This window comes from Phascolarctos cinereus, unplaced genomic scaffold, assembly GCF_003287225.1.
Source record: "Phascolarctos cinereus isolate Bilbo 61053 unplaced genomic scaffold, phaCin_HiC Scaffold_1;HRSCAF=81, whole genome shotgun sequence".
Classification (NCBI taxonomy): domain Eukaryota; kingdom Metazoa; phylum Chordata; class Mammalia; order Diprotodontia; family Phascolarctidae; genus Phascolarctos; species Phascolarctos cinereus.
This window is the reverse complement of record NW_027555514.1, coordinates 239543837-239565694: the sequence shown is the minus strand read 5'-3', so window position 1 is coordinate 239565694 and position 21858 is coordinate 239543837. Positions and strand designations below refer to the sequence as shown.

Genomic DNA, 21858 nt, shown 5'->3' with positions numbered 1-21858 from the left:
TACATAAATGCAACGAAACATGGCGGATTTTCCCTTGCAGCAAGCACTGGCATTTAGTAGACTGTTATTGTAAGGACAATAGGCAGGCAGAATATGAGAGTATGTGGCACAGAGAGCTGGACTGATCATAGACATCCTCTACAAGCCAAAGATTCATATTCAACAAAAGCAATAGCCTCAACTCAAGACCAGGAGACTCAATCTCAACAGATTAGAGTGATTCTTCATCTTTAAACAGTTTATTGCTGGCCTGGAGGGAAAGCTGAGTCAGCACACAGTTAGTAAGAGTAGAGCAGAAAAGGAATGGGCAGCTTTCAGAGACTTGGTGTACAACAGCACATTTACTCAGACATCAGGATTTGTTTAACAAAAATGATGGGCAAATTCAGAAGCTCCTAAATAAAAAAAACAACAAAAAAGTAAGATATCCATGGGTTTTACCAGCAGGACAGTCCATCTGCTCTAAGAAGGCAGAGTTTAACTCCTTCAATAGCAAACTGCAAGAGAAGCTTAGAGATATGTGGGATTCTTGGCTCAGGAAGAAGGCAGATGAGATTCTGGTTCCAGAGAAGGGATGATGCTCTCATGCTTTCCCCATCACCAATGGAGCAAAACAAGAATGTGTGCTTGCTCCCATGCTTTTTAGCATGATGTCTTCTGCAATGTTGTCAGGCACCTTCATCAAGGACAAAAACAGCATCAAGGCCAACTACCACACTGATGCTCAGCTATTGAAATTAAAGAGGCTACAAGAAAATGACTAAATTGGAGGAAGACTTGATATACATCATTTTGCTTCTGATAATTGTGCACTCAGTGCATCCTCTGAGTCTCAGATGCAACACAGTATCAATTGATTCTCCGCCACTTCTGCTAATTTTGGTCTAACTATCCACACCAAGAAAACTGAGATTCTCTACCATTCAGCACCACTCATACATGGAACCACTGGTTATAGAAAATGGAGCCATTTTGAATGCTGTGGATAAGTTCACTTACTTTGGCAGTATGCTTTCCAGGGATGTCCACATAGATGATGAAGTTGACCCTTCCATTTGAATTGTCTTAAGAAGAGTCTGAAGATAAGATACCGGACACTGAGGTCCTCTGTAGAGCTGATCTAACAAGCATTCTAACTCTACTTCAGAGAGTGCAACTCTGATGGGCTGGCCACATAGCCTGAATGCCAGACATGTTTACCTAAAAGACTATTTTATGTGGAAAAATTGCAGAGGGCAAGTGCTTACATGAAGGTCAAAAGAAGTGATACGAGGACACTCTTAAAGTGTCTCTGAAGAACTTTAGTGTCATTTGTGAGACTGACATCACCCAGCATGGCATGCCCATATCAAAGAAGAGGCTGTGCTCTATGAGCAAACCAGAATTACATTAGCACAAAGGAAATGTGAGATGTGCAAATCCAGACATCTCTGTCCCAAATGTTCAAACAACCCCACTTGTGGTAGAGCCTTCTGAGCTTGTATTTGACTGATCAGCCACAGTCAAACACACTATAGGTTGACCCCAACATTGTAATGTCATTGGTCCTCTTCAAATAGGAAGGACAAACGACAGGAGCAGCAGCAGTCCCAGCACTAACAGCAGCAGCATCTTGTTGTCTCTTCTGATAAAATGAAATGTAAATCTAAGTTCATCTGGGAAACAGACTATTTCATTTTGATCTTTGTATTCCCAGTGCAAAATATAGTATCTGGTATGTACCAAGTACTTTATTGATTTTACAGATGAAACAACCAGGCAAGAGTTTTTGTTGTATGACCAGTACTTGAAAGGTAGTTTATTCTGAATCAACAATGTGGTGCCAACTGTAGAGTGGTGTAATGTGTATTTAATGTATGGCTATGATGTTCTATTCTTTATAGAGGTATAGGGCTATAAGAAATAAGTGTAAGGTCATCTACCACACTCAAAGAATTTGTATTCTGACTGGAGAGAGAAAAGTTGAAATTGATAGAATTTCACCCATCTACAAAGTAAATGATGAAAGAATGATGAAACACCTTGTTAGTGACTAAAGGTAATATTTTAACCTAATTCTTAAAATAAAATGTGTAGTGAGTATGATCTTGCCCACTGTTACATTTCCAAGCCAGATACATCTTCCACACCAGCACCAGGGTTTTAGGGGCCCCTAAAAAGTTTGGGGATGTTTCTTTTCTAATGTTGTTGATTTGAGCCCACATTAGCTGGTTGGTGGCAAAGTGGATAGAGTGCTGAGCCTGGAGTCAGGAAGACTCATCTTCCTGAGTTCAAATCTGGCCTCAGACACTTACTAGCTATGTGACCCTGAGAAAGTCAAGTCACTTAACCTTGTTTGCCTCAGTTTCCTCATCTCTAAAATGAGCTGAAGTAGGAAATGGCAAACCACTCCAGTATCTTTGCCAGGAAAACCCCAAAATAGGATCATGAAGAGTCAGACACAACTGAAATGATTGAGTAACAACAAATAACTGTGATCACAACATTATTAGGTGCCAGTGACTAGCACTCCAAATATATTTAACTACCTAATAGCAATTTATTTTTACAAAGGGATATTTAGTGTAAAAATATAATAGGAACAAAAGAACAAAAATTCTCCCACACATACCTCAGTTCTCACATAACTTTGGTCCCGTCAAGTTCATATCCATGTATGGAATGACTTCCAAATGAGTTCTTTCCCCAGTTACCATTGGGCTGAGCCAAGATGTTCACTATCAAAGGTCATTTCTTGATCATCTGTGCTCTAATGTTAAACTGGCTGTGAAAATCAGATGCCAGGAATATGCTGGATGTTTGTTCTCCTGTTCAGAAGTTCTAATCCCTTTACCTAGGATATAAATAAGAAACCAAAGGCCAAGGACTGAGACTTATTTTGACTTTTTTTTTTTTAGTTCCACATAGGCAGGATGGACAGAAAGCCCTCAGGTCTCCATCTTTATAGTATTGTATCTCACCAGTTTCCATGAGGGAAGAAGGCCAACCGTTGGCAGAGAAGTTCAATAGGTACAGCCTGACTTAGACGTTTTTGAATGCTTTTGTGGCCAAAGAGTCTTTTTCAACTGGTATGGTTAGTCTACTGGAACAAGTTACAGAATGTGTATTCATGCTTATCTGTCTCTATAAGGCATTTTTCATAGTCATCAGTATTCTCCTTTCCAGATTTTCCACATTGGAAGATGCCAAAAGGGGCAGTATTCCAAAAGCTTAGAGAAAGAGAGAGAGAGACAGAGAGAGAGAGAGACAGAGAGAGATGGATGGATGGATGGATGGATAAACATAATTACTAATCTCTTACTATATTATATGAGGTACTGGAGGATATAAATATGAAGAAAGTCCCTGATTTCAATATTTTTTTATCCTAATTGGGGAAAATAATATATAAAAAAGGATCTGAAAGGGTTGGGAGAGAAAAGATGATACAAGTGGAGTCAGGGAAATTGTGTGGAGCCCTGATTTCTGTCAAGATTAAAGGAAATCTAAGGTTTCTCCACAGAACCTGATGACTTTAACTGCAGTATGTAGTTTAGAAGAAAAAGCTAAGCCTATAATAACATAGGAAGATATACATAAACATGATGAAGGGACATAAGTGAGAGAAAATAGAAAGCAAGTTCTTTACCCAAGGAAAAGGGAACAATACGCTACCAAAGAATATCAGTGGTATTACATTAAAAGACATAGAATATAAAGATTGGGAATATGCCCTTCTCAATAAAGAACTAGCATCTTTCTAATATCAGTACAATGGAATTCACCACACCAATATTAAGGTGCCTCTAATAAGTTTTATGAAACATTATAAACATTTACCGTGAGTTAGGTTACCATTTACTAAAATTAAAAAAGTATCGTTTTTTTTAAAAAATGCTAACTCTAATAAATGTGACAGTGAATTAACAAAATTGGGTAGTTTTATCCCATGCAATTCAATTCATCAAATATTTATTAAGCACCTATCACATGTACAGCACCATGATAGGAATGAGTAGTTCAGACTTGAAAACAAAACAATCTATTACTTGAAGAAGCTATCTTTATACTGGGCAAACATTCCATGTATAGAGATAAGAAAATGCAAGATACAACATGATATTGTGAAAAGAGCACCAGATCTGGTGTTATAGGGCCTTAGTTCCAGTACTGCTTCTGATACTCTTTAGCTGTGTGACTGTGGGCATGTTATTAATGACTAAATGAAAAAGGCTTTGTTAAATACTTACTGTGTCCTAAGGACTTTGGATTAAAGTATAATAGCAATAGTTTCCACTCTCAGAGAAGTTAGATTACAAAGTGGGGAGATCATACATTTTGGGAAGTAGTAGCTGAGAAGAAAAATTTTGGTATAGTAAGTCACATGGAAGATGAATGGAAAAATATGGGGATTGCTCTGTCTAGTAGTGAAGATAACTTTGATTTTGATTAAGGTCCAGAGTTGGAGAGTAGAGTTGCAGGGAAAATGGCAAGAAGGTTTCTTGGATAAAATATGAAGCATAATTAGAAATGAATAGATACGATGGACAATGAGACAGCATGGCTCTCTGAAATGGAGTTCCAGAGTTAAGAGAGCCATGACCTCCTGAAAGATATTGTCAAACTTAAATAAGAATGTGTGCTACTAATCCAGACATAAGGATCACACTGGACATATTGACTTAGCTTTAAAATGTAATATTATCTATCTTTTATTGTATTGTATTTATCTTGCTAAATCTTTCTCAATTACATTTTAATCTGGTTTAGACTACATTTGGGAGTACTGTGGGCTACGTGAGGACCATTGGTAGTGTGTTTCACCCTTTGTTCCAGAGCATGGTCTCTGGTAAAGAAGGCACAATCGGAGGGAAAATAGCAAAGTTTGGTAGTCTGGAGATTGTGGAAACAGACAGTGTAGATAGAAACAAGATGGCCTCTGGGGAATGTGAAACAATCTCTTTGGCCCTCAGTTTCCATATATATGCAAAAAAGAAAATTAGCCTGGATAGCATCTCCTAGGTGTATATTGTGATGATGACACATGCTACCTATCACCTAATAGAGAAGTAATGGACTCAAAATGTAGAATGAGATATACATTTTCAGACATAAAAAATGTGGATATTTATTTGGCTTGATGGCCCATTTTTTTATAATTGTTTTCTTTTTCTTTTTTTTTTTAATTGGAGGTGGATGGGACAGAGGAAAAAATATCTTCTGTAGGTGAAAAATACAATAACAGGAAGAAGTAAAAAATAATTAGGGAAGGTCGAGCACAGAAAACTTTATTTACTGAGTGGTGTCTGAATGGTCATAGGAAGCTAGGAAAAGGAGGAAACCATAATTACAACATACACACACACCCACCCACCCGCACACACACAAGCACACACACACACACATATATATATATATATAAAATATATTTGCTTATCTTTTTGTGAAACTATCCTATACAGTTAAACAATCAAGCAAAGCATGTTGTTGTTTGTTTGTTTGTTTTTCCTGGCACTACAAGATATCAATACCCATTATTCAATATGTATGTTCCGTTGGGGAAAGAAATCCAAATAGTCAGCGAGTTGGCACTATGATTATGCATAGTCAACCATTTCGGGGAGCTTCTGAATTCTTCAGGGAGATTTATTCCAGATGGTGATAGAAATGTTATCTGTATAGCATTTTAATGATTCTCCTAAGTATCTTTTCCCTTATATTATATGAAATACTTATCAAGTGCCAATATCCCGTAAATATAAAATCTTTTAGAGATAAAAATAAGAAAGATAGGGGGCAAATGATATCACTTACACTATTCTTATGAGGAAAACAATGAACAGAAGGGTCAATCTTACTTTAAGAACATATATTGCTTTTCTTCTAAAGAGCTCAAAATCTTCCACATTTATTTATTTTCACAATAGAACAATATACCTTACGTTAGTAAAGCACTTTAAAGCTTTCAAATAATTTTTACTTACTCTACCTGCAACAATTCTACGAGATGTGCAGAATAAGTATTATTATGAATTTTACTTCAGCTTTCATGGGTCGTCTATGTCAGTTAGGTACTTTCTGTAAAGGTGTAGATTGATTCTAACATGAGTCTCAATCCATGATATTCTTGTCCATTTCCTCCTACAGATCCTTTGTAGGAATAGGAGAGTGTTCCCCTAGGAGTCTTCCTCTAAATCTTGTCATTGACATCAATTTTCTTCCAGTGATATTGTGTGGCTATAAATCAGAGAATAACAGAATCTCTGAGGAATTCATCTGAAAATGATCCAATGGACAATGGAGAAAAGTACTGTAGATCAAAATTGGCAGCAAAATATTTCTAGCAAAAGACTCTGCGGGATTAGAAATATAAAAATATCCAATCAAGTCAATAGTGACCCGGGGAAATGAACTGGATTTGCGATTTCATTGATATAGAGCAACAGATCAAGAATTACCCTATATTATTTCAAGTTAGAATTGCCAGCTCTACAACTCAGAGTCTTAGAGAGTTTTCTATAGAAAGGAGAGGCTACTTATCTAGCCCTAAGTTCTGACCTCCATTCTTACATTACCAACTGAGTATTGGGCATCTAAAACTGGATGTCAACTAGAAATATTTAACTCAATATGTCCAAAACTGAATTCATGTTCTTTTCCCCAAAACAAACAAACAAAAAACCCTCAACTTTACCCTCTTCTAAAAGTCCCTACTATTCTTGAGGGTACACCCATGCTTATAGTGGCACAGGCTCCCAACTTACGTGTCGTCCTTGACTCCATACTCCCTCAACAACTGCTACCCATTTCCAATCTGTTGTCAAGGCTATTGGGTTTCATGTTTGCAATCTCTCTCACGAACTCCCCACCGTCTTCTTTCCTGACAGTGTCACTAGCAGAGTTCAGACCTGCTATCACCTTATGCCTACCAAATGGTCTGTTTACCACAAACCTCTCCCACTCCAGGCCATCTTCCATTCAGATATCAATGAGATCTCCCTAGAATGCAGATCTCACCATTTTGATCTTTTACTCATAAACTCTGGTGACTTCTGATCACTGTCAGGACCAAAGAGGAAACATTTTCTTTATTCAAAGTTTTCAGACTCCCACCTCTGTAGTCTTCTTAAACCTTAATCCACCCATGTATGTCTTTGACTCTGTGATACTAATTTTCTTGTTCTCCATTGAGCAAGACACTGTATCTCTTAACTCTGGACATTTTCCACAGTCTGTCCCCTAAGCCTAGAATGCTCTATTTTATCATCTCCACCTCCTAACTTCTCTGGCTTCCTTAAAGCACCAGCTAAAACCCAACCTTTGGCTAGAAGCCCTTCGAATACCACATAATTTCAGAGCCTTCCATCTCTCGATTGTTTCCATTTTATTCTTTTTTTTATAGCTTGTTTGGACACAGTCCTTTGTCTGTTGTTTCCTTGATTAGGCTATCAGTACCTGGAGAGTAGGGACTTTCTTTTGCCTTTCTTGTATCTTCATCATTTAGCCTGGAATATACTACCTACTTAACAAATATTTATTGACTGTTTCTGAACCACAGAACCAATTTGTGTCAAAGACAGAACTCAAAGCCAGGTCTTCTCATACTTATTTTTTTTCCTTTAAGAATTAAGATGCTGCTTTTTTCTCGCTTCCCAGCCATCTTGGCAGCAGGTGTCTGGCTGAGGGTCCTCCTGCACAGCAGGCAGGAAGATGGTACCCCGCAAAGAAGATGAAAAAGTCACTGGAGTCCATCAACTCGAGGCTCCAGCTGGTCATGAAAAGCAGCAAATACGTGCTAGGCTACAAACAGACCCTGAAAATAATCAGACAAGGCAAAGCCAAATTGGTCATCTTAGCCAACAACTGCCCAGCCTTGAGGAAATCAGAAATTGAATATTACGTTATGTTGGCCGAAACTGGCGTACATCACTACAGTGGCAATAACGTTCAATTGGGTACAGCATGTGGGAAGTACTACAGAATGCGTACACTGGCTATCATTGATCCAAGTGATTCTGACATCATTAGAAGCACGCCAGAACAGAACAGTGAAAAGTAAACTGTACAAATGTATTCTTTAATAAACCGGGCCATAACTTGTTTAAAAAAAAAAAGAATCAAGATGCTAAGGTATTTAGAGCATATAAATTTAATATAATATTTATATTGGTTTTACAGATGAGGAAACTGAGTCAAAAAGATTAAGTAATTTGTTCAAAGTTGTACAGCTAATAAATATCTAAAGCTGGATTTGAACTCAGGTCATCCTAATTCTGGGCCCTCTTCTCTACTTACTATGCCACCATTTTCCTCCCTTCTTCTGTTTCATGTGCCCTCTCATTCTGAAATTTGGTCCCTGAAAAATGTTGATTCACCTATATGCAGATGATATTTCATCACTATTTCTCCAGTATCAGTTCTTCTATTTGGTTACCACTTTTATCTGTTTTACATTTAGAAAAGAAATCTCAAGCAATTGTTATTATTATGTTATAGTTGTTTTTATTATTGTTCATTATTTACTTCAAAGACTTTTTTTCTGTTGTTTGTTTTTCCTTTGTCCTCCCAGAGTTAATTTATTTTGTTGCATGAAGCGTCTTTTTTTGTATTTGTTTACCTTTCTTATATTTCTATTTTGTGGGATGTTTGCAAAACAATAATTGGTTTAGATTTGTTTTTCTTTTTAAGAATGCTTCACATGCTTCTTCATTCTTGAATGACCCATTTTTTTCATTAATGAATAGCTTCAGTTTTATAGAACATTACCTTGGGATGCATCTCGAGGTCCTATGTTCTTCAAAACACATTATTCTCCTGAAGTTTCTGATGTGTCCAGTGTGTGTGTGTGTGTGTGTGTGTGTGTGTTCAGAAAAGTTTTGCATTATCTTAATTTCTTTCTTTTATATTTCAAATCCTTTCTCCTGGCCAATTGCATAATTTATTGTTTGCTATTGGAAAGGTTAAATTTAAGTACTGTTCATCTTGAAGTTAATAATATATTTTTTTAATTTCGAAGGTACTTTGTGAATTTTTCTTGTTGAAACTTTGTTTTCTGAGTTCAGAAATTTTGGCTAGATTTTTTAAAATAATTTCTCATATTTTGACATGTGGGTTTTTCAACGTAGAATGTTCTTTTCAGAAACAAAAAATTATCAAGCTGTCTCTAAGCATCTTCAAATAAATGTTTTTCTTTACGGTGATCATGTATTGTTTTAAAATGTTATTACTATTTGCTTCTATTCTTTCACATTGACTTTTATTTCAGTGTATTTACATTCCCAAACAATTCTACTCTCTTTTGTTCTGTGATGAGATTTGACACTGTGGATTCCTTCTGTTTGTTTCTTTTCTATTCTTCCAGTATTTGTTGTCAGGCCATAAATTCTCATTTTACAGGTATTTCTTTCTTAAGACATTCCTGAAAAGACCCTTTAGAGAATCCTCATGGTCTTTTGACTTAACAGGTCTTGATTCATTGCCTTTGACTTAACAATATTTATTCATAGATACCTACCTTCATTTATCTGACCTTTAGGCCATATTTCTTTCTGTTAGTAATATCTTCCCTACTGTTTATCTACTTATACTCAATGAATTTAACAGTTTTCTTATTCCTGAGATCTTTGGTAATTTACATTTCTTTTTGGCTTATATTCCCCTATTGTTTACTTTGTGATGCCTTCCCCTTTGCTGGTACTTAACACTAGGCTGACCTTAAAGCTGTTCTCAGCCTCCTCACACACTGAACAATATCTGAACATAAAAACCAGCTCAGCTAAATGATAGTTCCCTTTACTTCAAATCTGATGGAGATAAAAACACTTGTTAGCATTCGACCCCAGATCTGTCTGTTCCTCAACAAAAATTGGAAGTGCAGTGTGTTGTCATGTTGTTCCCCATAGAAAATGTTACCTTATAATTTTCCATAGTGACTTATACGAACTAATGCAGAGTGAAGTGAATAAAGCCCGGATAACCATTTATATAATGACTACAGCACAGCAAAGGAAGACAATGTTGAAAGACATAAAATCTCTGATCAGTACAACAAATCACAACTCCAGATGAACCATGATTCCTAGCTTTGGCATTGAGGCAAAGGACAAGGTATAGAATGAGACCTATACCTTCAGACTTTTTCAACATGTGGACTTATTTTGCTTCTTTGTGCTTTTCCCCTTTTCATAAAGAAAGGGTTTTGTTTGAGGGGAGAGGGACATGGAGAATTGTGAGGTAACAATAAGAATAATAGTGATGTTAATGACTAAAAAATGAAAAAAAAAGAAAATGGATTGCCAATGAAATCTTTCCCAAAGACATGGAAGAGAGAAGAAGGTAATATTTCCATCTTAAATTTAACATATTTTTGGGAAAAGCTGTACAAAATATGTACCATCTTCATTTTCCATTCTTTGTATGCAGAATTTGTTATGTTTGTGATGTCTGTAAATATCATAATTTAAAAAAAAATAGGAGAGAACCATGTTTCAAAAGAAACTTGTCTAAGGAGAGAACATTTTGAAAATATGTTTAGTAGCCCCATGAAAATGTATTCTCACTATTTATTGGAGAGAGGCAAATGAAAACAATTCTGAGGTACTACCTCATACCTATTAAATTGGCTGCTAGGACAGAAAAGGTAAGTGATAAATGTTGGAGGGAATGTGGGAAAAATGGGACTTTAATGAACTGTTGGGTGGAGTAGTGAATTCATCCAATCATTCTGTAGAGCACTTTGGAACTATGCTCAAAGGGCTATAAAATCATGCATACCCTTTGACCTAGCAATACCACTATCAGGTCTGTATCCAAAAAGTGATTAAAAAAATAAAAAATAAGAAAAGGACCTATATTTACAAAAATTATTCATAGCAATTCTTTTCAGGGTGCAAAGGATTAAAAATTGAGGGGATATCCATCAATTGAGGAATGACTGAGGAAGTTGTGGTATGTATGATGGAATATTATTGTACTATAAGACATGATAAACAGGATGGTTTCAGAAAAACCTGGAAAGACTTACACGGGCTGATGCAAAATGAAATGTACTGTGGACAAAGTAACAGCTACATTGTAAGATGATCAGCTGTGAATGACTTAGCCATTCTCAGCAATACAATGATCCAAGACACCTCTGAAAAATTTGTGATGAAAAATGCTATCCCTCACCAGAGGAAAAACTGATGGTGTCTGAATACAGTTTGAAATATTTTTTTACTTCATTTTTCTTGATTTTTCTCCTTTGTTTTCTTTCACAATATGACTACTATGGATATGTTTTGCATGACCACACATGTATAACCTATATGGAATTGCTTGCCTTTTCAATGGGGGGTAGGCAGAGGAAGGGAGAGAATTTGGAACTTAAAGTTTTAAAAATGAAAGTTAGAAATTGCTTTTACATGTAACTGTGGAAGAATGAAATACAAAATAAAAGCATTGAAAAATAAGATACATATTTGTATATTTTGCCACCATTATATAATTTTGTTTCTGAAAACCATGTGTGTCATTTATAAAAATTCTTAATAGCTGCACACTTAAAAACTTGGAAATTTGATTCAAAACCTTAGAAAAGAAAAATCATTGAGTTCTGGACCCATTTGTTAAGAATATAAAAATACGGCGGAGCCAAGATGGCAGAGTAAAAGCAGTGACTTGCTTGAACTCTCCCCCAAACCCCTCCAAATACCCATTAAAAATGGTTCTAAACAAATTCTAGAGCTGCAGAACCCACAAAAAGACACAGTGAAGCAAATTTCCAGCCCAAGGCAACCTGGATGGTTGATCAGAAAGGTATATTGCACCAGGCTGGAAGAGGATTACAGTGTGGCATGGGCACACAGGCCGCAGCAAACCTGGAGCAGGCCTCAGAGGACTGAATCGTGGGCAGCTGTGGTGGCTTCCAGACCTCTCAACACAGGAATGCCAAAGACAACTTAGAAGGTCAATGGGAAAAGTCTGTTTCTGCAGTGCTGAGAGAGGAGCTAGATCTTAGAGCCGGTCCAGAACACAGAGCGCTGAGTGTGGGCCCCGGGGCAGTGGCTGTGTCCTGAGCTTCCAACCCACAGATTGAGGGGGAACTGAGTGGCTGATCAGAGGGGTACTGCAGGGATCTCTTTGCCAGTGCTGAGGAAGGAATCTCTTGCTTTGCCCTTGCTTGGATCTAGATCACAGTTCTGGGGGAGGGGGGGAGTCCTAGGGGGAGAAGGAGCGCTGGCATGGAGGATCTTGTAGTGGCTGAGAAGAAGAAATTCCCCTCACAGTTCCAGGACAGAAAGGACTGCTTGTGGTCACCAATAGACTAGAGTGCAGGGCAGGAAAAGAGTAAACACCTCGTCCCATATCATACCACCTTGCAAGAACTGAAAATTTGCAGGTCCCTAGAAGTATCTCTGAAAACAGCTATACAAACCCCCTAAGCTTGGGACAGTACACTCTCCACACTGGAAGCAGACTCTTACCTTAACAAAGAGTTTAAAACTCAAGTAATTGACCAGGTTCATGAGCAAGTGGTGCAAAAAGAGTCAGACTATATTATCTTACTTTGGAGACAAAGAAAATCAAAACATACAACCACTAGAAGACAACCAAGTCAAAGCTCCTACATCCAAAGCCTCCAAGAAAAATATGAATCAGTCCCAGGCCTTGGAAGAGCTCAAAAGGGATTTTGAGAAGCAAGTAAGGGAAGTAGAGGAAAAACTGGGAAGAGAAATGAGAGTGATGCAAGAAAATCATGAAAACCAAGTCAACAGCTTGCTGAAGGAGACCCAAAAAAATACTGAAGAAAATAACACCTTAAAAAATACCCTAACCCAAATGGCAAAAGAGGTCCAAACAGCCAATGAGGACAAGAATGCCCTAAAAAGCAAAGTTGGCCAAATGGAAAAGGAAGTCCAAAAGATTACTGAAGAAAATACTTCCTTAAAAATTAGAATAGAGCAATTGGAAGATAGTGACTTTATGAGATATCAAGACACTGTAAAACAAGTTGAAAAGAATGTGAAAAAATAGAAGACAATGTGAAATATCTCACTGGAAAAACAACTGACCTGGAAAATAGATCCAGAAGAGAGAATTTAGAAGTTATTCGAGTATCTGAAATCCATGATCAAAAAAAGAGCCTAGACATAATCTTTCAAAAATTGTCAAGGAAAACTGCCCTGAAATTTTAGAACCAGAAGGCAAAATAGAAATTGAAAGAATCCACAGATCTCCTCCTGAAAGAGATCCCCAAAGGAAAACTTCTAGGAATAATGTAGCCAAATTCCATAGTTCCCAAGTCAAGGAGAAAATATTACAAGCTGCCAGGAGGAAACAACTCAAGTAGTGTGGAAACACAATCAGGATAACACAAGATTTAGCAGCTTCCACATTAAAGGACCGCAGGGCATGGAATATATTCCAGAGGGCAAAGGAGATATGATTACAGCCAAGAATCACCTACCCAGCAAAACTGAGTATAATCCTTCAGGGGAAAAAATGGTCATTCAGTGAAATAGAAGACTTTCAAGCATTCTTGATGAAAAGACCAGAGCTGAATAGAAAATTTGACTTTCAAATACAGGACTCCAGTGGAACATGAAGAGGTAAACAGGAAAGAGAAATCATAAGAGACTTATTAAGGTTGAACTTTCATATTCCTGCATGGAAAGATGATTTTATAACTCATGAGACCTTTGTCATATTAGGGTAGTTGGAGGGGGAAAATATATATGTATAGATAGATAGATAGATAGATAGATAGATAGATAGATAGATAGATAGATAGATAGATAGGGGCACAGGGTGAGTTGAAGTTAAGGGGTCATATCTGGAGAATAAAATTAAGGGATGAGAGAGATTATACTAGAGAAGAAAGGGAAGGTAGAAAGGTAATTATCTCCAAAAAAACAGAAAAGAAAAGTCTCTTACAGTGGAGGGGAAATGGAGTGGCAGGGAAGATGAGAGGGAATGAGTGAATCCTATTCTCATAGGATTTGGCTTGAGGAGGGAATAACATACTCATTCAATTGGGTATGGAAATGTGTCTTACCCTACAGCAAAATAGGGGGAGAAGGGGAGAAGAGAGCAGGGGGATGATAGAGAGGAGGGCAGATTGGGAAAGGGGGTAATCAGAAGCAAATATTTCTGAGGAGGGACAGGGTCAAAAAATGAATAGAATAAATGGGAGGGCAGTAATGGAGTAAGGGAAACAGATTTAGTTTTTCACAACATGTCTACTATGGAAGTGTTTTGTGTAACTGCACATGTATAACCTATGTTGAGTTGCTTGCCTTTTCAGAGAGGGTGGGTGGGGAGGGAGGAAGGGAGAAAATTTGAAACCTAAAGTTTTCAAAACACATGTTTAAAAAATGTTTTCACATGCAACTGGGAAATAAGAAATACAGGAAATGGGGTACAGAAGTCTATCCTACCCTACAGGAAAATAGAAGGGGAAGGGGATAAGAGAAGGGGGGGAGAGATAGAAGAGAGGGCAGACTAGGGGAAAGGGTATTCAAAATGCATGCCATCTTTGGGTGGCAGGAGGGGTGAGATCAGGTGAAAATTTGGAACTCAAAATCTTGTGGAAGTAAATGTTGAAAATTGAAAATAAATAATTCATATTAAATATTAAAAATAAAATGAAAAATAAAAAAGAATATAAAAATACTCCAAGAGTAGTTAGCCACCTTCTGGGAGATCTCACCTGAAAGTATAAGTACAAGTTGGAGAAATGAAAACGATGCAAGAAAATCATGGAAAAAAGTCAACAGCTTGTTAAATGGAATACAAAAAAATACTGAAGAATATAACACCTTAAAAATGAACTAGAATAGATGGTAAAAGAGGAACAAAAAGCCAATGAGAGGAATGCCTTGAAAAAAAAATTGGTCAAATGGAAAAAGAGGCACAAAAATCTGCTGAAGAAAAAAATAACTCCTTAAAAAGTATCAGTATCAGTTGTGAAAACAATAGCAAGTCAATAAATGTTTACTTAGCATAAAAAAAAGAGAGAAGTATAAAAGGGTAAACAGGAAAGGGAAATCATAAAGGATATAATAAGGTTAAGCTATTTACATTCCTATATGGAAAGATGATACTCGTAACTCAAAAACTTTTTCATTCTTAGATCAGTTAGAAGGAGTATACATAGACGAAAGGCAAAGGTGTGAGTTGCCTTATGATACTAAAAATAAAATTAAAAGGTGAGAAACAAATGTACTTGGAAAAAGGGAAAGGGAAAGGTAGGATGGGCTAAATTATCTCACATGAAAGAGACAACTAAAAGCTTTGACAGTTTAGGGGACAAGTGGGGAGTTGAGGGAGAATGAGTGAACCTTAGTCTCATCAGAATTAGCTCAAAGAGAGAATAACATACAAACTCAATTTGGTATAGAAATCCATCTTACTCTATAGGAAAGTAGGAAGGGAAGTGTATAAAAGAAGGGGGGAGTGACAGAAGGAAGGGCAGATTGTGGGAGGGGGTAGTCAGAAGCAAAACACTTTTGAGGAGGGACAGGGTGAGAGAGAGAATAGAATGAATGGGGCGAGGAACAGGATGGACAAAAATACAATTAGCAATAGTTAACTGTGAAAAAAAATTTGAAACTAGCTTCTCTGACAATAAGGCTCATTTCTCAAACATATAGAGAACTGAGTCAAATTTATAAAAATGAGCCATTTCTCAAATGATAAGTGACCAAAAGATAAGAACAATTTTTGAGAAGTAATCAAAGCTGCCTATAGCCATATGAAAAAAAAAAATGTTCTAACTCACTACTGATTGGAGAAATGCACATTAAAATAATTCTGAGGTACTATCTCATACCTATTGGACTGGCTAATAAGACAGAAAAAGAAAAGGAAAAATGTTGGAGGGTATGTGGGAAAAAATGAGACATTAATGCACGATTGGTGAAGTTGTGAACTGATTCAACTATTCTGCAGAGCAATTTGGAATTATGTCCATAAAAACCATGCATACCCTTTGACCTAGCAATACTACTACTAACTCTGTATCCCAAAAGAGAGAAAAAAACCCTGAAAAGAAAGGAACCTACACAAATAAAAATATTTATAGAATCTCTTTCCTGGTAGTAAAGAATTGGAAATTGAGGGGATACTCATCAACTGGCGAATGGCTGAACAAAGTGTAGTATGTGATTATGATGGAATATTATCGTACCAAAAAGAAATGATAAGCAGGGTACTCTCAGAAAAACCTAGAAAGACTCACATGAGCTGATGCAAAGTGAAATGTACAGTGTACAAAGTAAGAGCAATTATTGTAAGATAATCAGCTATGAATGACTTAGCTTTTCTCAGCAATACAATAACCCAAAACAACTCTGAAGGTCTTATGATGAAAAATGCTATCCATCCCCAGAGAAAGAGTTGATGATGTCTGAATACAGATTGAAGCATATTTTTTACTTTATTTTTTCTTGATTTTAAAAAATATGTTTTCTTTTACAATATGACTATTATGGATATGTTTTGCATGACTACATATGCATAATCTATAACTAATGGCTTGCTTTCTCAATGAGAGGGTGTGGAGAGGGAGGAAGGGAGAGAATTTGGAACTGAAAGTTTAAAAATGAGTGTTAAAATTGTTTTTACATATAACTGGGGAAAATAAAGTACTGAAAAAGTGAGACATGCTTTACTAAGTATAGTTAACAATGTATTTCTTTTATTTTGGGATCTGTATGTTTTTATGAAGATCTTTTTCAGCTAAGACATCCAATTAAAATCATGCATCAGAATAAACTGAACCGAGAAACAGTCCTTCAAATAATTATATCACAGAATGTTAAATCAAGATTTTCAAAAATATTGAGACATAAAATCACAGGAACAAAGGTCATAGATTTAGAGCCGAAAGGGACTTCCGAGACATTGGAGGTTAACCTCCTCTTTTAACAGATAAGGAAACTGATACCAAAAAAAGTTATATAACTTGCCTAATGTCACACGGTCAGTAAGCAGCAAAAAGAGGTACTTGTACTTGGGTCTTCCTGCTCCAGAACCAGGGTTTTTTTTTCTTTTTTTTTATCATTGTACATGTACAATCTCGTTGTCATCTCTGTAAGTATTATTAAATATGGCATGAATAATAGTTGAATAAAAGCAAATTGATTTTATACAGTTAAATAAAATATTTTAAAAGATTATTTTCCCATGGTGATAGAGGAAAGGGAGTATAGTTTGTTTAAAAGTCCATTAAATGTCTTGTGAAGCCTTCCTTGAGCATGGTGGCCAGGAGTGCTGATTGATCCTGTTAAATATTGGGGCTTAGATTTCTTTGCTGTTCATTTTGAGCTTTTAAGTCATTCAGCTCTTGTTGTGTTAGACTATGGAGACAGGTGATATTGATTTATCTGACACATAATTACTGTTTTGGAAAGATCTGAGAGGTTGTGAGAATAAGATCCCAGGTCTTCCTGACTCCAAGGTGAATTCACTATTCATGCTATGCTGATTTTGTACACACCAAAAAAAAAAATACGACTGTTAAAGAAGATAGGTTGGTTATGGAGTGTGTTATAATCAATATGCATCCTGGGTATTCCACTTATTCTCATGAAATTATTATACTGAATGTAGCAATTTATTTGCATGTTGTCTCCCCATTAGAATGTAACTACCTGAGAGCAGAAATTGTTTTTAGCTTCATTTTTTGTATTCTCAGCCCTTTAGTAGTTTCCTCCTTAGTAAAATTAATACTTGCCAATTGATTAATTACTAATAATTACTAGTAATAAGGATTACTAATAATCAATGAAATGAAATGTGAAGCTTCAGATAGTGCTCTGGTCTAATAGTAATAATTCTGTGACTTTATTCCCTGATTCTGACACACACTGCTTGTATGACCCTGGGAAAATTATTTGACTAGTTCCCTTCACCAATGAAATCACAAGTTAGAAGCAGCAGCAGCAGTAAGAACAACAATAACAAAATTATCAACAGTATCCTTGTGAGTTAGGCAGGTAGCAGGTACATTACATGTTTTTGCTTGCTTGTTGTTTTTTTTTTCTCTTTATTTTTGATATGAGTTGCCATAGTCATATAAGGAGAGACCCAGGATGCTGGTCTCCTGACTCCTGTCTTCCTTATCTTTCAACATGATTACTTCCTAGTGGCTCAATTCCAGTGTAGTTATAATTATATTAGACTGAATCACTTCTGTATGTTATTTAGAGCAGCCTTCAATTTTTAAAGGTTGAGCAAGGTCAGCTGGTACCTTTTGAATGGATTTTCAGATTTCCTAGTTTGGTCCATCATTATTTGGTAATTTCAAGCTTTCTGTGAGAAATTCTGGTAAAGCAGTATAGGCTTATATGTCAAACACTTCCTTACCTTTTAGGGATTGAACTCACATAGTGAGCGATCAGATTTCCCTCAGTACATGCAGAATAAGAACACAGAAACGACCTTAAAAATTAAACTCTCCCCTACCTCAATTCAAGGGGAAGACATCGCATTAAGCCAGAATGGCTGTAGCAATAATCCAGGGTGGAATCATCAATAAGGTAACAAGACTAGCTCAGTACAAAATCAGAAAAGGGAGAAGGTGAAAGTTATTGACCTCATATAAGCAAGGGGTAGAAAAGTTTTACTCAGCTTATGAGGTTATACTTGTCAAACACAGGGCAAGAATGTATGTTATTCATCTTGGTTTGGATTCTAATGAGTCCTGACTTTCCCTTACCTTTCTTCTCCTCACAGCCACACTCAAAATAATGACTGGTGGAGGATCCTTTAGATCTGAGAAAGATGGAGGGGGGGGAAGGATGACATTCTTTTGATTCTTTTTATTATATTTAATCCTAAGTGCTTATATTCCTGGAAGCATTTGTCAAAACAGGAACTTGAAGTATGTATATCTCCTTCCCAGTTTTACAGCCTTGTTTTTCTGACTCCCTCCTCCAATCTTGTGTACCTTTTCCCACTAAAACTTTACTATATTCTCCATCTATAGGAAGCTTATATATTGTACATTAAGAAGGGCTGAGTTGGGAATTACACTGGGGGTACAATCAAAGTCCACATTCTAAACTGTCCTTCAGAAAAGCCACAGAAGATTCAAAGAAGGGTGCTCTTCTGACCAGCACTACATTATAATTCCAGAGCTATGTCTGAAATGTATGCTTTTTAAAGTAGTTAGTTTGTGAAATGGGGATGGAGGCAGTGAATATGAGGAGTATTTTCTAGAAGTTGGAGTTCAGCTTTTTATAAGTTTGCATATTTAGACACAGAGACATCTGTTGGTATGAGGATATATTTAAGATATACTTTGTTATCTGGGGAAGCTAGATTTGGACATGAAAAAAATATTTCCTAGGATTTTTGACACTGTGTGTAAGCAGCTAATTAACCAGGAGGCAACTACAGAAATCAATACTGTGGGTTTATAGCAGGCTTTTCAAAGAAATTAATTTCTTATAGTGTATTAGGCTTCACAGAATCATTGGTTCCACTCAGAGGACATATCCATAACTATAACTGGGTCAAATTCAATTGGGAAAGATTACAATACAATATAGAAGTTATAATGTTGAGATTACAATAGACAAAACAGCAAGGGACATAGTCTGACATAAGGGGTAGCCATGCCCAGGAGAAGGAATGGCCTATCCCACAGAGAGTACAATCCTTTCTTCCTTGAGGATAGGTGAAGAAAGTTGATTCTGTGAGAGTGATGCTACAGTACCAGTAACGTGGGAGTTGACAGCATAGGTAGAAGTTGAAAACTATACTGCTAGTATACTGATTATAAGGTGAAGGGTAGGGAATGAAGCATGAACCTTATCCTGGTGACTGTAATAGACTGTGATAGAATGACTCTGTTTTTTGCCAATGGATATGTCCTCTCCAGTGCTACTCTTGTAATTCCTAAATAACTTTTTTTTTCAAGTAGAAACATTTCAGAAACTTATTTCTTATGTTTATCAATAAGCACGTGTACTTATTTAGTCTGTGTGAGCTGCTGGGGTTGGCTAGGGATCATGGCAAATGGGTAATTACAGTCAAGACTTAAACCTAGTAGACAAAGGATGGATAAAGCAATAACAATGGCTGTACTATACCTTTTAAATACTCAGGTTGTTATGTAAAGAAAAAACAAAACAAAACACTAGGCCCACATAGATGAAGTAACATTCTCAACACCACACAGGCAGCACAGTCAGAATTTTAACCATTCAATCATGATTCAAAATCAAAAGTATTTTACACTAACTTGTGAAGCAAATATTTTATTTCACATCATTTTCCTATTGACATCACATTATTAATGAAAAGGAAACCTTCCTTCATGTATTGCCTTTCATATTGTTTTCTTGCACTGAAATATTAGACAAAAGTTTCTGTAAGAAGCAGCCTGGTTCTCGTGCTCTGATACTATAATTTTCATTTTTCTTACTAAAAAAATTACAAAGTAGGTAATTTAATTCCAAATGGTAAATAGCTAAGAAAACTTTTAATCCATTGTCAGATTTAGCAGTAGCAACAGTAGAAATTATCTTCCTGGAGGATTAAAATTCATCTCAAAAGTTATGAAGCCATTATAAAGGGTGGACTTAACAGATAAGACTCTAAAACTATCCATGAACAAATCACAAAAACAATGAGCAGCATAAAAAAAGGAAAAAAAACCCTTTCTTTTCAGAATGCTCTGCACCTTCTCCTTGCTCATTTTCCTGTCTGCTTACATACACACTCATTGAAAATCCTCTTTCAGAGAAACAGAGACTGTGAGAGTTGAAATGGACCTCGGAGGCCTTCTGGTTCAGCCTATATTGGAATGTTAGTACTCTCCACAGTAACCCTAACAAGTTGTCATCCAGCCTTGTTTGAAGACCTACAGGGAAGAGGAGCCCCAAATATTCTAAGGCATCTCCTTTGATTTTTTTTTTTGATACTTCTATTTATTAATTATTTTTCCCCTCATGTCGAGCTTAAATTTATCTCTTTGGAACTTTGATTCATTGCTCCTAGTTGTATACTCTACAGTCAGAGGAATACCATGTCTCTGAAAAAGGTGGCACTTCAGTTATTTCTTCACTCAGGACATGATATGTGAACAGTTTAACTGATCCGTGGTAGGAGAGCTGAAGAAGTTGTTTAACTGCTTTAATGTCATTCCCAAGTTCAATCCCTGAGGATTATAAATCATAGTGTCACAAATTGAAAGCATTCCTGCTGATTTACTTTCTTTCAGGGGAAAGGGGGAGCCATCAAAGAGTGAGATCATTGGCATATTAGTTGGAAAGACCTTAGATGTCATATAATCCAACCCTCATTTTATAGATAGCGCAGTAAATATTTTTCCAGAAAACCCACTTGTCCCATTTCTTTTTTTAAACATTTTTTGTACTTAATAGTTGAGGTATATGAATGTAATGGAATACTATTTTTTTCTAATTGCATGTAAAGATAATTTTCAACATTCATTTTTGTAACATTTTGAGTTCCAAATTTTTCTCCCTCCCTTCTTACCTTCCCTCCGTCCTCTCCAAGACAGCAAACAATCTGATATAGGCTATGCATGTATAATCATGTTAAATGTGTTTCCACATTGGTCATGTTGTGAAAGGAGAATCAGAACAAAAGGGAAAAACAAAAGGCAAAAACAAACAAAAATAAAGGGAAAATATGCACTGATCTACATTCAGACTCCATAGTTCTTTCTCTGGATGTGGATAGCATTTTCTATCACAAGTCATTTAGAATTGTCTTGGATCATTGGATTGCTGAGAGGAGTTAAGGCTATCAAAGTTGATCATCTCATAATGTTGTTGTTACTGTGTACAATGGTCTCCTGGTTCTGCTCACTTCATCAGTTAATGTAAGTTTTTCATTTTTTTTCCCTGAAATCTGCCTGCTCCT

General features: G+C 36.4%; 1 pseudogene; it reads left to right on the top strand.

Annotated features, from left to right (window-relative positions):
* The first annotated feature begins 19 nt into the window (after positions 1–19).
* Positions 20–8038, top strand: LOC110195956 (large ribosomal subunit protein eL30 pseudogene; annotated as a pseudogene).
* Positions 8039–21858: the final 13820 nt, after the last annotated feature.